Raw genomic sequence first — 10,162 nt, forward strand, 5'->3', positions numbered from 1 at the left:
ACCCTTACTTCTGTCTTAGAATTGATACTAAATATTGGTACTAAGACAGAAGAGCAATAAGGGCTAGGGAATTGAGGTTAAGTGATTTGTCCAGAGTCACACACAGCTAGGATGTGTCTGAGGCCAAATTTAAACCCAGGTCCTTTAAACTCCAGGCCTGGCTCTCTAGTCACTGAGCCACTTAAGCTGTCACAGACTTTCATTTTATTTTATTTTTATTTAGAATATTTTTCCAAGTTTACATGATTCATGATTCCCCTCCTCCCACTTTTTCCTCCCCCCTCCCAAAGATGACAAGCAATTCCACTAGGTTATACATGTATTATTGTTCAAAACCTATTTCCATGTTATTCATATTTGCAATAGAGTGATTTTTTAACAGCAAAACCCTAATCATACCATGTGATCAAGCACATGTTTTTCTTCTGCGTTTCTGCTCCCACAGTTCTTTCTCTGGATGTGGATAGTGTTCTTTCTCTAAGTCCCTCAGAATTATCCTAGATCATTGCATTGCTGCTGGTAGAAAAGTCAGTTACATTCAATTGTGCCACAGTGTATCAGTTTCTGTGTACATTGTTCTCCTGGTTCTGCTCCTCTCACTCTGCATCAATTCCTGGAGGTTGTTCCACTTTCATTTTATTTTTCCAGATTATGTTGCTATTTAAGATAAAAATAAAATCAATCGGTGAGAAAAAGAATGGACTTTTTAAAAAAATCTAATTGATATTACAGGGACTCAAAGCTCAAAGGGTTCCAACTGAGGAGATATCTTTGAAGAATGATGGAACTAGAGGTTCTTCTTCCAGAAACAGGGAGCTATCATCAAATAACCGATATTCCCTCTGAAAAACTAAAGTCAAAATGCCCCATTGATTTCTCAAATTTGGGGCTGAATATGGTAATGAATTAAATTCTGTGGAGGGTAATTTTTTTATTTTAAAATATTAATTTATTAAAAGACCACTCAAGATTTCTAACTAGCTAGTGGACTCCCTCCACAAATCTGAACAGACACCACAAAACTCAAGTGGGGCAGAAGGTGGGGCACAAGAAAGAGAAGCATAAACTTGAGCAACTAAGCAGCTAGGCTGGGCCTGCAGCAAAAAGCTCAGTCTCCTGTCATGTAAACTAATATATATATCTTCTGATGTCATCATCTAGCTCTTCCCCTAAACATCTCTGATTGGAAAACAGGCCATCATCACTTCATCACATCCCAGGAAGATACCAACACAGTTTTATCTTCACCACATAGCTGGACCACCAAACTTTTCAATCTGGCACCTTGAATCAACTGACTTCATTATCTAAGAAAGTTCTTGTTTACAGATAAACAAGGAATGGGTCTCCACTCTCAGTGGGTAACAAAAGCTAGTTCAGTGATGTGCCCTTAACCCTGTTAACAAAGGCAAAAGATTAGACAAAAGAAAGGAGAACCTAACCCAGTTTCATGGCCCAGGGGAGAGATTGTTTATAGCTTTAAAATCAAACTGTTCTTGGGGGCCAAAGGGAAAACCATTTCCCCCCCAAAAAAGAAAAACTAATGACAATTCAATATTAATTGTCAATGTTCACTAGAGGCAGGAATCACCATTTGTGAGTATTCATCCTCTTTTCCTTTTGAAATCTTCCTTTACGTCCCAGTAGAGTATAAGCTACTTGAAGGCAGAAATTATTTCCCTTTTTATTTTTGAAACCTCAGTCTAGCACAAGATCTGAAACCCAATGGTCACTAAAATTGTTTGTTGAATTGAACTGAACTGATTGAATTGAGGAAGTTTGCTACAGTGGAAAGCATTAGGATTGAGAGTCCAAATTGTGATTATTGAGTGGCTTCAATCTTGTCCATCTCTTCATGACCCCTTTTGGGGTTTTTCTCTGGAATGATTTGCTATTTTCTTCTCCAGCTCATTTTACAGATGAGGAAACTGAGGCAAACAGGGTTAAATGATTTGCCCTGAGTCACATAGCTAGTAATTCAAGCCAGATTTGAACTCAAGGAGATGTCTTCCTGATTCTATATCTACCACACTATCCCCTATACTACTTACTTGCCTTCTGGGCTCAAATATGGATTCAAATCCTGTCTCTACCACTTATTATTTGTGTGACTTTAAAGCAAATCATTTAGCAAGTTCCCCCTGAGCCTCAGTTTTCTGAATTGTAAAGTGATAGCATTGCCTTAAGTGACCTTTGAGCTTTACATTTTTGGTAAATATTTCTTTCTCCCACATGTGGGGCACCAGCTTCCTTACCCCTTTGAGCTCATTTTTTGGAGCTTGCTGTTTCTGAGGACTATTTCATTGCTAGTAAGCATCTTTCCTTGACATTAGTAAGCATTAACTACTTCAGAGAGAGCACATTTAAGTATCTCGGGTAGATAGCAGCAGATGTGAAGAAAATGAGATGTCTAATAGATGACCCACTCCAGGGTAGGTCATCTGGAAGAGTTTTGCCTTCCCCTGTTCTACCACTTAAAGTGAGAGAGATTTCCTTTGGCAGGGGATGGGAGTTCATGTTCAGATCGCCGTTGTCATATGTGTATCATTCTTTAGTTTGGTTGTTATCACTATAATTGCTTATTTGCTGCTTCATTTGTGAGCAGGCAGGAAAGGAATGGAGGGAGAAAGGACTGGACAAAGTTTGGAGTTTTTTACAAACTTCTTTTGATGACGGATGCATCATTGTCCTTGACTCACTCCCAGACTCCCCTCCTTCCTGGAGCTCTGAGCATTTCCTGAGAGAAAGCAGCAGCCAAGGTTGCTTCCTGGGGGACTGACTAAGGGTCACAAGACTGGAGAGCCCAATCTAGATCATGAGCAGGAACAAAAATAATCCTTAAAGACTTGATATTAGATTGCTACAAAATTACCTTTTTTTAAAACTTGTGCTCTTGTTGCAGTTCTGTTTTAAAATCTCCTCCTCAATAAAATTCCTATTTCAAAGTGAGATGAATTACTGTCCTTGGATAGGAAAGGGAAAGGAACGCACATATATCAAGAGTTCATTAAGTGCCAGGCACTGTGCAGTTTGCAAATATTATCTCTTTTGATCTTCACAACAACCCTGAGAAGTAGGTGCTGTTATTCTTTCACAAATGAAAAAAAAAACAAAGAAAGAGATTAAGTGACTCACCCAAGGTCACACCGCTATTAAGTGTTTGAGGCCAGTTTTGACCTCTGATCTTCCTGAATTCAGGCAAAGTGCTCCATCCACTGAGCCACTGTTCTCCTTAGGGATTATAAGAATAGTATTACCAATCTTTTATAATTCATTGGGGACCACTAAACTCTGGGGGAAGCAATAAGGAAAAGTAAAAAGAGCAGGGCCTGGATTCAAATTCTGCTTCTGACCCTTACAACCTGGATGACCTTGGACAAGACACTTAGCTCCCATAGGCCTAAATTTTGTCATGCAGTATGAAAAATGAGGAATTTTAGCTCAATGGCCTCTAAGTTCCCTCCTACCTCTGATCCCTCCTACCTATGATCCCTGAATTAAATCTTCAAGAGAAAGTCAGAGAGAAGGAGAAAGAGCTGATAAATAGAAATTAAAAAGTCATAGCTTTATATACACATATGTTTTTTGCCAAATGATGCTATCCCTAATAGGGGGAAGGGAAGAAGGGAGGGAGTTACTTGGGTAGTATAATGTATCAAATAAATAAAGTAATTTTTAAAAATTCTATTCAGCACCATAAGACTGTATAATAAACTATCTTATTACATCACAAATTTGTTTATACGGTGTCAAATTCTATGCCCTCTGAGTTCCACGATGGGTGACATGGCTCTTACAGGAAACCTTTTAATTGTACTATTATCTTCCATTTCCTCCCAAGGTCTGCCATGGTCATACCAATATATCTGCAATATTATATTCAGCCCAGGTCACGGAATTTTAGGAAAGATATTGAAAAGAAGGAGTATGTCTGGAGGAGATCTTCAAAAGTCAGCTGGGTAAGCACTTGTTGGAGAAAGTTTGGCTTGTAAAGCCCTTCACAATCTGCCCTGAACCTACTTTTCCGAGCTGATTGTATCCCTCTTGCTCTTATGGTCAAACCAATCTACCTCCTTGATACTTCCCCCACACACACACCCCTTTTGTTATTGTTCAATTATGTCCAACTATCTGTAACCTCATTTTGGACTTTCTTGGCCAAGATCCTGGAGTGGTTTGACATTTCCTTCTCCAGCTCATTTTACAGATGAGGAAACTGAGGCAAACAAGATTAAGTTGCTTGCCCAGGGTCACATACATAATAAGTATCTGAGGCTGGATTTGAACTCAGGATGTTGAGTCTTCCTAATTCCAAGTCCAGTGCTCTATCCACTGTTCCATTTACCTGTTCCTCTGGCACATGGAGCTACATTTCCTATTTGTGTACTTTTGCATTGGTCAACTTTCCATTACTGGATTTTGTCTACATTCACCTCCTTTATTTCCTTGAAGACTCAGCTCAAGCACTACCTTCTAACAACCTTATCTTGTGGAGTTCCCCAACCCTCTCTCCCTAGAGCATCTCTTATTAAGTTCAGGGGAACACTAGGAAATAAAGCAGTTAAGTGCCACAGTGAATAGAGCAGCAGCCTGGAGTCAGGAAGACTCATCTTCCTGAGTTCAAATTTGTCCTATCAGACACTTACTGGCTGTGTGACTCTGGGCAAGTCACTTAATCCTGTTTACCTCAGTTTCCTTATTTGTAAAATGAACTAGAGAAAGAAATCACAAATCATTCTAGTATCTTTGACAATATAGCCCCAAATGGGATCTTGAAGGGTTCAACACAACTGAAATGACTCAACAATAACAAAATGCTGAGAAGTATATAACAACTGGCTAAGGGTAGAGGAAGAAATATATGCACAATATACTTTTTTTTTCAAAACCTTTACCTTCTGTCTTAGAATCATACAAAGTATCAGTTCTAAGGCAGAACAGCATTAAGAGCTAGGCAATTAGGGTTAAGTGACTTACCCAGAGTCACACAGCTAAGAAGAAGCTGAGATCAGATTTGAACCCAGGACCTCCTATCTCCAGACCTGGCACTCTGAGTCACCTAGCTGCCTCTGTTCAATAAACTTTAAAGATTAGTCTATATTATTAACACTTTCTCCATCATTTTCTCAAGTCTAGACAATTAAGAAAACAAGAAATCAAGCTCTAATTTGCTATTTCTGAGGTAAAAATACTTACTGAAAATTAAACAATTGGATCTAGCTCCAGCATACATTCCTGCTTAGAAGTGTATGTATTGTCTTCTGCAATAGAATGCGAGCTATTTGAGAGCAGAGATGAATTTTTACCTTATGTCCAGGGACTAACAAATACCATTTGATTAATTGGAGGGAAAGGGGATTCTTGTTCAAGTGTGAGTTATATTAGATGGTTCTTCCAAACTTGAGATTCTTTGACTCTATGAAACTAATTACCATTTATCCTGCTATGTCACTTAAAATGTTACTTATATGTAAAAAATTAAAAAATAAATAAATGAAATGTTCCTTATATCTATTCCACAATGGTAATAAATATCTTAGAAATAGAATAATTCTGATCCAGATATGAACTGGATTAGATGCCCTAGATCCATGGTGGCAAACCTATAGCACGTGTGCCAGAGGGGGGCACTCAGAACCCTCTCTGTGTGCACATGCACTGTTGCCGCAGCATGGAGTTCACCAGAGTTAGTTACTAGAAAGCCAGGGAGGTGGGAGGTGGGATGGGGAGGGTAAGAGGGGGGAGAGACTGCTCCCCTCCCCTTCTCCAAGCCCCTGGGAACATCTCTCACATCACTGGTTCCTCTAAAAGGTTTGCCTCACTGCCCTATATAATCCTTCTAACTCATAGTTTTCAACCCCATGAAGCTAACCATCATTTTTTCTACTGACACTTGAATTGTTATTTATTTCTGCTTCACTCTGACAAATGAATGACAGACATAGCAGGAAACATATATATAGGTAGGGCAGAGGCAGGAGGTTCCAAACATGTCAATCACAATCAACCATGAGAATTCCCAGCCTCTCTTGACCAATTTGCTATTTGTCCTATAACCCCATTCCAACTATTATGACCCACAGAGTTTCTCAAAATGAATGGGATTATATCATCCCAAATGCTCTATCACTTCTCATAAGGTTTAAGGAAGACTCGAAGGCTGAAAAGGCCTTTAGAGATCATCTAATACAACTCCCCACCGAAGGACACATTCCTTCTACAGTGTCCCCAATGTCCAATCTCAAATGAAATTATCCCATGAGGAAAAATGTGAAAAGCTGTGATCTAAAGATAATGGTTCCAGCAGTTCCTCTAGTAGAAAAAAATGGGTCTGATGAGTGGATAGCTAGCTAGTCTTACTTTAATTCTGTTTAAAAATAATTCTATATGGCATGCAATTTAGCGAGATATACATATTTCTTCCATGAACATCCCATGTATCAAATATTTTAAAAGAGAAACAAAAAGAAAAGAATAAAAAATCTGATGAATACTCAAAAAAGTCTGAGAATATAATCAATGTTCCACACCCATGGAGTTCCTAGCTCTGTTCAGGCTGTTTTGTTTTTTAACACTAACATGCTTAGAAAGAATTGGTGACACTAATGAGAAAGGAAATTGTACTTAGAGTGTTAGCGGTCTTCTGCAAACTAGCTAACCAGTGCAAGTAGACCATTTGTCCCTAAGGCCTGAACTTTCATCCCCCAGGAGAAAATTCAGAGTAAAATACCTGTAAAACACACTAGGATGGCTTGTGTCTCCTCCCCTTCCAAATGGCCTTTAATCTAGCTATACCTCAGCTTCGTGTAATTCCAGCATCCCCAGACGCACTGTGGATGTGGGTGGTCTGAACCTCTGTTTCTACGTGCCCCACAGCCTGGAACAAACCATGTATTAGCTCAAAAAACAGAGACCAGAGGGATTGTATGGATAAGGGAGGAGAGTGTCAGTAAATACAAAGTCTTCTTCTTTGATCTTCAGCTCAGATTATCTCTCATAGCAATGGACAAAAAGTTACTCCAAATGAAGCTATTTGGTAGTTAATGAGAAGTGCATGAATGGTGTTGATCCAAATCAGAGCAATTGCAGGTCCCCCCCCCCCAAAAAAAATCATCAGTTTCCTTTTGTTGGCTGTTAGCAAGGAAGGAGGATAAAGAAAACATCCAGTGGTTTTTCCCAAATGCTGAAACAGCTCAGTAATAAGGACAGCTCAGTATCATGAACAGCCCACGTGAAGAAATGAAAACTCATTATGAAGAGTTTTGTTCTCACAATGAAATCTTGAACCAATGCCTTCTGGCTCCATCTCTCTACTGGGAAATCAGTTTGCTCTCTTTCCAACAGATAAGTCAATGCTCCATGAGATTAACTGTTATGAAGGATTGTTTATTAATAGTTAGTTACCATTTCTTAAATTTCTAGGTTGCTACACTAAACAGGATGAGGCTGCATCATAATCACCAGATTGCTTTTAACCTGAATTGCCAAGAGAAATAGCCAGGATTGTACAAAAGGCCCCAGATGATTGTCAGCTTCTCTATTTTGCTTTGGCTTTCATTTGGGGCAGACCCAATCTACAGTTCCCCATAAACATGACATGCCTTTCCAAAGGATGTTCCAGGGACCAGATCCTTAACCCAACACTGAGTGGCCACACCCCAAACAAGAAGAAAACATTGTTCGTGTTAAGCACTGAGTCTCTCCTAGAGTTTTCTCAACTACTTCAACCCTCATGTCCAGAAACCTCTTACCACATGACAAAGAATATAATAGTTCATCATTTCTTTTTCATTTCCAAGACATTGTAAAATAATTAACCAGTAAAGGAAGATGAAATATATCAGCTTTAGCCCAATTTTGCAGAAAAAGAAATAAAGGTACAGAAGTAATGAGATATATATACAGTTGGTGGAAGGAGAGCATTAATAGATAATTTATTAATTAGATTTAGTTCTGACTCAAGTCCCTTAGAGATGACTAGGAAAATAATGAAACCTAACACTAATTGATTAGGTGTTCTTACTCATTTTTGGCAGCTAATTCAAATGCCAGAGAGTCAAGTTCTTTGTATCTGTTAGGCATATCCCCCAAAGCTTACTCTTTCAAAAAGAAGCAGCTGGAAGATACATGACTGCAAAATATAGGTCAGACTGTAAACTAGAATCTCCCTGGTTCAAGGTAGCCCTTCTTCAGCCTAATGCCATTCTATCCCAGTGATGGCAAACCTATAACACAAGTGCCAAAGATGGCACACAGAGCACTCTTTGTGGGCACAAGGGGCACCCCCCAGAGTTTGTTACTAAAAAGGCAGAGGAACTCAGGCAGAGCTACTCTCCCCCTCACCCTCCATTGTGCCTGATAACATTTTTTCACATCATCCGCCCCTCTGCACAGTAGCTCAATGGGAGCACTTCCTCCCCTGTCTGGGGTAAAAGGGGGGCATGGCACTCGGTCTTTGGGGGGCTGGTATGACAGTCTAGGGGATGGGGTGAGGGTGGGGCCCAGCACTCCATCTCTAAAAGGTTTGCCATCACTGTCCTATCCTTTCCCCCAGTCAAGAAAAAACCAGGAGTTTTGTGCATAATCGGGAAATAGCCAGAGAAGGACTACATTTCCCTTTAGGCATCAAGTCTTGTGAACTCACCTGGTTGAAGTTCCCAGGATTCCACTTCTCATAAAAGTCTCCTATGACTCAGGAAAACTGGAAATAAAGTATAGCATCTTAATAGGTTTGGGGAAATATCTGATAAGTGATCCATGTAGCAACTGTGATATTTAAAAAAAAAAAGAAAGAAAGAAAAATGGAGAGCAGCTTGCCAGGGAGAACTAGAAGAAAGTGAGGGTTTCTTGTAAAGTGATTGAGATGTTAGAAAGAAGTAGAAGCCAGAAGTGGTGGGATCCAGACAGTATATGAATTAACTTTCCCTGACCCTTCAGTCTGGTCATTGAAGACATTTGTGTGCCCTCCACCCACACTGGAGCAGAAATCCCAGAGCAGATTGCTTTCCACATGATTCATTCCTTGGAGTATGTGCTGTCTGTGGATTATTTTTCTCCATTCCCTTCTTAATTGTTTTAGACCCAATTAAATGTGTTACTTTTTAAATGCCTATTTCTTATCTAGACTGCTGGCCTGGTACAAACTGAATTTAGATTTTATTAGAAGTTCTAAGCTAATTTAATTCTAGTGTCTTCTCTGTTATCTCCAATTTATCCTGAATAAATCTTATCTGTACAGAATTGTTTACATGTTGTCTCTCCCATTAAACTGTGAGCACTTTGAGAGCAAGAACTCTTACCTTTATTTGTTCCCCAGAGTTTGGCACAATGCCTGCCACACATAGTAGGTGCTTAATGAGTGTTTATTGATTGACTGACTGACATGAGGCATATGCATCATTCAGTATACTTTCTATTGACCATAGTCATGCTTATGAACCTAAAAATGATTGGGACGTGTATCTTCTGGTTTTGAAAAAGAGCTAAATTGGGAGCAAGAAATATCACACTCTCCTATTTGAGGTCCAGTTTCCAGTAGTCATGAATACATGTTTAATCTCAAAATTCAAATGTTAAGGCAAACAACAGCTCATATATCCAACCCCTCGCCTGTCTTCTGAGCTCCCATCTGCATTTTGGCCATCTCAGACTGGATGACTAGCAGGCATTTCACACTTAACAAATCTGAAGAGGAAATCAGTGCCTTTTCCTTATGACCCACTCTCTAGGTGGTACAGTAGAGTCAGGAAAAGACCTGTGTTTAAATCCAACCTCAAACACTTTCTAGCTGTGTGATCTTGGAAAAGTCACATAAACTCTGACTCAGTTACTTCAAATGTAAAATGAGGATTAGCACCTATATCCCAGGATTATTGTTATCTAATGTAAATGCTTAGCACAGTGCCTGGCACAGCACTCCTGTAACTCACTCACAAAACTCTAGTTTTGCTCCCTGTTGCCTTTACTTATCCTCAATTTCCTCATCTATAAAATAGGAAGATTATACACTCAATCTCCTCTAAGGTTCCCTCTAGTCTAACTCAATCATTCTAAGATCCTTTAGAATCAAACAGAAACCTTCCATTTGACTTTTAAAGCTCTGCATAACCTACCTTTCCAGTCTTGTCATATATTCCTCCCTTTGCTGTACTCTGAAATCCAA

The 10,162-nt window shown here is 39.4% G+C and overlaps 1 long non-coding RNA gene across 1 annotated transcript; it reads right to left on the reverse strand.

The window, feature by feature from the left end:
• Window positions 1-237: 237 nt before the first annotated feature.
• LOC130458021 (uncharacterized) lies at window positions 238-8,913 on the reverse strand. The gene is made up of 3 exons (XR_008917222.1): window positions 8,645-8,913; window positions 3,136-3,231; window positions 238-657 (listed from the first exon to the last, which is right to left on the reverse strand). It is a non-coding gene; the product is annotated as an uncharacterized LOC130458021 (long non-coding RNA).
• Between the last annotated feature and the right edge of the window lie 1,249 nt (window positions 8,914-10,162).

The sequence above is a fragment of the Monodelphis domestica genome, chromosome 3 (genome assembly GCF_027887165.1).
Source record: "Monodelphis domestica isolate mMonDom1 chromosome 3, mMonDom1.pri, whole genome shotgun sequence".
NCBI classification, from domain to species: domain Eukaryota; kingdom Metazoa; phylum Chordata; class Mammalia; order Didelphimorphia; family Didelphidae; genus Monodelphis; species Monodelphis domestica.